At 36.9% G+C, this 5,772-nt stretch overlaps 1 pseudogene; it reads left to right on the top strand.

The window, feature by feature from the left end:
• The first annotated feature begins 232 nt into the window (after positions 1-232).
• Positions 233-5,772, top strand: LOC120207170 (annotated as a pseudogene).

Genomic DNA, 5,772 nt, shown 5'->3' with positions numbered 1-5,772 from the left:
TAAATGAGATTGTTTTAACGCTGTTAATTATTTAAAAATGGATTGACAAAAAACCAAATATATTAAGTTTAATGAAAAAAATTAAAATTTTTTAAAGTTTAATGAATAAAATATGAAAGATAATAAAATGTAATGATAAAATTTATAATTTATCCTATTAAATTTTTAACCTTGGGAAGCGTGTTCCACCTACTCTTTTTCTCCACTCACCCTCTCTCTCTTCCGGCGATCTTTACTTCCTTTCTGCAAATCGAATCTCTCTCTGGAAGTTTTTCCCGTCACTTTCCCGAGAAAATTTTACGAATTAAAAAAAGAGTTTCCCCCAAGTACAAGCAAAATGAAACCGTCAGCTCCGGTAACCAGTAATTCGACATCTGCCACCGCATCTACGACGAGGATGATCGAAGTCCTTAAGACCCCAAATTTTGTTAAATTCGTATCCATTGTTCTCCTCTCTGTTTCCCTCGTTTTCCTTGCTACTCACTTACCTTCCTCTTCTTCTCCCTTTTCTTCCTTCTCAACCAATTACTTCTTACAAACTCCGCAAGCACCGCCTTCGCTCTTGCTACCACTTTATCCTCTTTCTCCGCCGCCGCAATCTCCTCCTCCGCCTCCGCCGGCAGTGAGAAGAACGGGGATTATCGACGAAAGTGGAACAATGTCGGATGAATTCATTATCGGAGAATCAGGTTCAAGCACCACTAGTGGTTTTACTGAGTTTAGTGATGGCAATGAGGAAGAAGAGAAGAGGAAGAAGAAGAGGAAAGGAAGAGTGAGAGCGATGGTGAAGTTAAGATTAGGGTTGAGAAATATAAGGTATGTGAGAAGAGTAAAGTTGATTATATACAGTGTTTGGATAACGAGGAAGCAATTAAGCTGGTCAGTAATAGTGAAAAAGGGGAGAAATACGAGAGGCATTGTCCTGGAAAAGATTGAATGTTGGATTGTGTGATTCCGAGGCCGGAAGGGTACCGGAGATCTATACCTTGGCCTCAGAGTCGTGATGAGGTGAGTTTTTTTTCCTGAACATTCTTTGACTTTATTTACTATTTGAAAAATTGAATTGGATTGAAATTAGGCTTTCTAGTAGGAAAGTTTGATGATTTTAGTAAGGTGTAGATGGGAGTTTGATTGGTTATTGGTTTTAAATAATTGCATTTTTGGGTGTTATTGTTGTTGTTGTTTTATTGATGGGTGGTTAGCTAAGAAGTTATATGTCAAATGCCTGTTAAAAAGGCTGGAGTTGAACTAAGGTGACAAGAGGGGCTTAGTGAACATGGGATTGGCTAAGTGGACGAGGAGACTTTTCCTGGTCAGAATGTCTGTGCAAGAGTCCTTTTTTTAAAGTTTAGTGGAGCTTAGTACACTAAAGTGGTAGTAGCCTTGGTAGAAAATTATTAGGAGATTATGTTTTCAAGCACCAGCATTGGGTATTTGGGTTGGTATTAACATCCCTCGGGTGCATCTAGATTGCCACTAAAGTTGTCTAAGAACAGTTTTAGTTGTGATGTTTCCCCACAGGAATGCAAGCAGATTGATTTTTGGGGCCTTATTGAACTTCAGAATCGAAAGTATTAAATGGATAATTGTATTGGATTTCTCCAAACCTTGAAATAGGAATTATGGAACTAGTAACTGCTATTTTGATGAAAGATGATATCTTCATAACTGTGAAAATTGTACGTAGAGGTTAGCTTATAGATGCAAGCAGGCATCCCTAGCCTCTGAGTTGGTTTCATTATTGATATTTTGGTAGTGGTTGAATTTATGAATATGTGGTCTTTGACTTCTAAGTTGTTATGCTAGTAATTTTTTTTCAACTGTTATTTTTGCCTTTTGAAGTTATACTTGTATCTTGACTGTGACCTATTCACGAAGAACATAGATATCACAAGATTTTAGTATCCCTCTTCTAGGAATATATGGTGTTAAAGTCTTACCATTTTCTATTAGCTGTTCCATCTCCCTATCTAGTTATCATTGCTGATGCACCTGCTGCTGTGAATACTATTTGGATATAACTACTTTGGTGCCATATCTCAAATTAACTGTTTTACCTTTCCAAAATATTATTTAAGGTTCTTTGGGCTAATTGTGAGTTATGATTGCAGGTTTGGTTTAGGAACGTGCCACATACCCGTCTGGTTGAAGATAAAGGTGGACAAAATTGGATATAAAGAAAGACAAGTTCATTTTTCCAGGTGGCGGAACACAATTTATTCATGGTGCTGATCAGTATTTGAATCAGATTTCACTGGTTGTCTGCCTTTCACAATCTCTAGTTGATAGTAGTACTTGCTTTCGACATGGGATTTATTATCATCTTTCTGTATGCAGATGGTTCCCGAAATTTCTTTTGGTCATCATATCCGTGTCGCATTAGATATTGGTTGTGGAGTTGCCAGTTTTGGGGCCTTTCTTCTACAACGTAATGTCACCACTTTATCAATAGCACCGAAAGATGTTCATGAAAACCAAATTCAATTTGCACTAGAGCGGGGGGTACCTGCCATGGTTGCGGTATTTGCTACTCACCGGCTGTTGTATCCAAGTCAGGCTTTTGATTTGATACATTGTTCAAGATGTAGAATTAATTGGACTCGTGACGGTACGCTATATTTTCTTTAGCATGTCGAAAACAGCTGCTATATCTTGAAATATTTGTGAAGTAATGGTATCCAATTAAGATTCAGTTGTCTTAAATTGACTATTGCAACCTAATAATGAAATTTAAATTCTTCCAAAAGAATTATTTTGTGGTTAGGATTGCTTGTGTGCAGGTGTGTACCATCTGAATGTGCATATATATGTGTGTGTGCGTGTTTGCATGCTTAGTAGGTGAGTTATTAATTATATATGAATATACATATATGCTGCATGTACTCCGGAGCTTTTTGATCTTGATAGTTCTTACTATTTTTTCGCCTATGATGAAGATGGAATTTTGCTTCTCGAGCTCAACAGGATGCTTAGAGCTGGGGCTATTTTGTCTGGGCTGCACAGCCCGTGTATAAACATGAAGAGATTCTACAAGAGCAATGGAAAGGTACCCCCTCATGTCAAGCTTTTTACAGTCTTCTCTCTCTATTTCTCAGCACACACATGCAGACATTTTTTATGGTGCTTGATATCCTGATACAATGTCTTAGATGCTTTGCATCACTTAATTGTATAAATAAGAAAGAACCAAAATGTCAGTTGTATGTATAACACCTTGATCAACTTTGACCTTCATCCACCTTTATCATCTTTTATTGTGTTCAATGAAAATAAGATTGATACGTTGAACATTGAAATATTCAGATTTTATTGTAAACTGATTTATCTACAGAAATGCAGGATCTTACCTCTCGCATTTGCTGGGAGCTAGTAAAGGAGGGATATATTGCCATATGGCGGAAGCCTTTAAACAATACCTGCTATCTTAATCGTGATACTGGAGCACTACCTCCCCTTTGTGACCCCAATGATAATTCAGATAATGTTTGGTATGTCCTGCTTCAATACATAAAAGTCACCACATTTAAATGACAATGAAATCTTCCGATAATTGTTTCAACATATTTGGCTCTGGACCAATCTTTTGCGACTCAGTATCCTGCAATTTTTTCTTGAAATTGCTCTTCAGATCATGGCCATGGTGTAAAGAAGAATCAGTAGCTTGAGAGTTAGACTTTGGAAACACTTTTAAGTTGAAAAATCTCTGGGTGTGTTTTCTTGGTGTACCAAATCTGTATCTTAAGGTTTTAAAAGATTTTAGTCCAAATTTGATACCTGTAGTTTGTGCTTCTGAGAATAAAAAATATTTCACTTTTGTGGCTATTTACATTTCTTTCAAACCTGCAAGGAGTCTATCTAAAGTTATTAGGCTGTTCTTTTTTTTCCTCATATTTACAGTTCCCGTAAATGAATTACAGCAAAGAATAGCATACAAGAATTGAGAGATCCATGCTTAAGGCTTGGCTATTAAAAATGTGAGAGTGGGAAGTTTTCGGGTGGGGGCTTGGATGTGGAAATTCTTGCCATTATTTTACTAAAATCTCCAGCAAATAAGCATATAAATATGCTGGTAGAGAAAAGCTCATATTCTATGCTCCTGTATACTTCTGTATGTCAGAAAAGTTCAAGGAGTTTATACTGCCGAAGTTGATCAACTCATAACAAGCTACAGTGTAATGATGTTTGCAGGTATGTAGATTTGAGGGCCTGCATCACTCAATTGCCAGTGAATGGTTATGGCTCTAAGGTTAGCACTTGGCCTGCACGTCTTCATGATCCACCTGACAGGCTTCAAACCATAGAAATGGATGCCTACATATCCAGAAAGGAGATCTTTAGAGCGGAGTCAAAATACTGGAATGAAATAATAGACAGTTACATACGTGCTTTTCGCTGGAAAGATATGAAACTACGTAATGTAATGGACATGAGAGCTGGACTTGGAGGGTAACATCTTATATACCATGTTGCAGCATAGACTTTTATGGTTTTGAAGTACTTCTATGTTTTGATAAAAATGCAATAAAAATATTGCATTGTTTTGAAATTTTTGTCTATTTTTACTCTGGCAGGTTTGCGGCAGCTTTATATGATCTCCAGATTGATTGCTGGGTTATGAATGTTGTTCCTGTTAGTGGGTTCAACACCTTTCCTGTAATTTATGATCGCGGACTTATAGGAGTTTTGCATGACTGGTATAATTAACATGCACTTCAAATCTGGATTTCATATTCACCTCTTGCGGTCAATGTGGCGGAAATAACAGTAAAAAATATGTAAATGAGAAAGGATACCATTTATGTCGTAATCAAAATTTCTACTTATATGTATTTTCTTGAAGCCATCATGTTTGTTTCGATCAAAACCGAGCTGCTTTGAGCTAATCCATGTAGCAGTTAGCACATCCAGTAAATTCACATGAACTAGGATGACCCTTAAACTAAGTCAAGAAGCTGCCAAAGATGGCGCATAGTAAAACCAACGTGTGAACCATTTGTATAGTTTTTTCATGCATAAAATTTCACGGTTTTCCATTGATTTATTTGTTTATCATTTGTGATTGAATGGTTTTTGAATGCTTTCAAGCTGATGTGTAGTATTTCCATGTCCTTTATACTAGCGATTCTTAAATTCTTTTCTAGGTGTGAACCATTTGATACCTATCCAAGAACTTATGACCTATTGCATGCATCAGGCCTTTTCTCTGTTGAGAAGAAGAGGTATTATTCTTCCCTTTTACCACTTGTGTTCTGGTTTATGGTAATGATGCACATTCTTCAGGTGCAGTTTTTCGTGTTCCTTCTCTTGTAGATGTAGGTGTAATATGTCAACCATCATGCTTGAGATGGACCGGATGCTGAGACCTGGTGGACGTGTATATATACGGGATTCAATCTCCGTTATAGGTGAACTTAAAGAAATAGCCTCTGCAATGGTATGGGTGGCTGCGGTACATGAATAGGTGAAGGTCCACATGCAAGCTGGAAAATTTTAAAATCAGAGAAACGTATGTGACATGACATGTTTGTTTGATGAGTATTCGTGAAACCATGTTTTATACGTCCATGTGGGTGTGCACCTTTGGACACATGAAATCTCGCATTGAAAGAAGTTGCAACTCTACGAACAAAAAAAGGTAAGAACTGCAACTTATTCCCTATAATTTTGAATAATCTATTGTTTTATGTTACCTAGAGAACATTACAGATTGATATTACTACATTTAGAGGAAAAGGGATTTAATTTCTCTTTTGTATGCCGTGTGTAATTTGT

This window comes from Hibiscus syriacus, unplaced genomic scaffold (genome assembly GCF_006381635.1).
Source record: "Hibiscus syriacus cultivar Baekdansim isolate YM2019G1 unplaced genomic scaffold, ASM638163v2 tig00000477_pilon, whole genome shotgun sequence".
Taxonomy (NCBI): Eukaryota; Viridiplantae; Streptophyta; class Magnoliopsida; order Malvales; family Malvaceae; genus Hibiscus; species Hibiscus syriacus.
The sequence above is the reverse complement of the archived record's forward strand: the minus strand, read 5'-3'. Positions and strand labels throughout refer to the sequence as shown.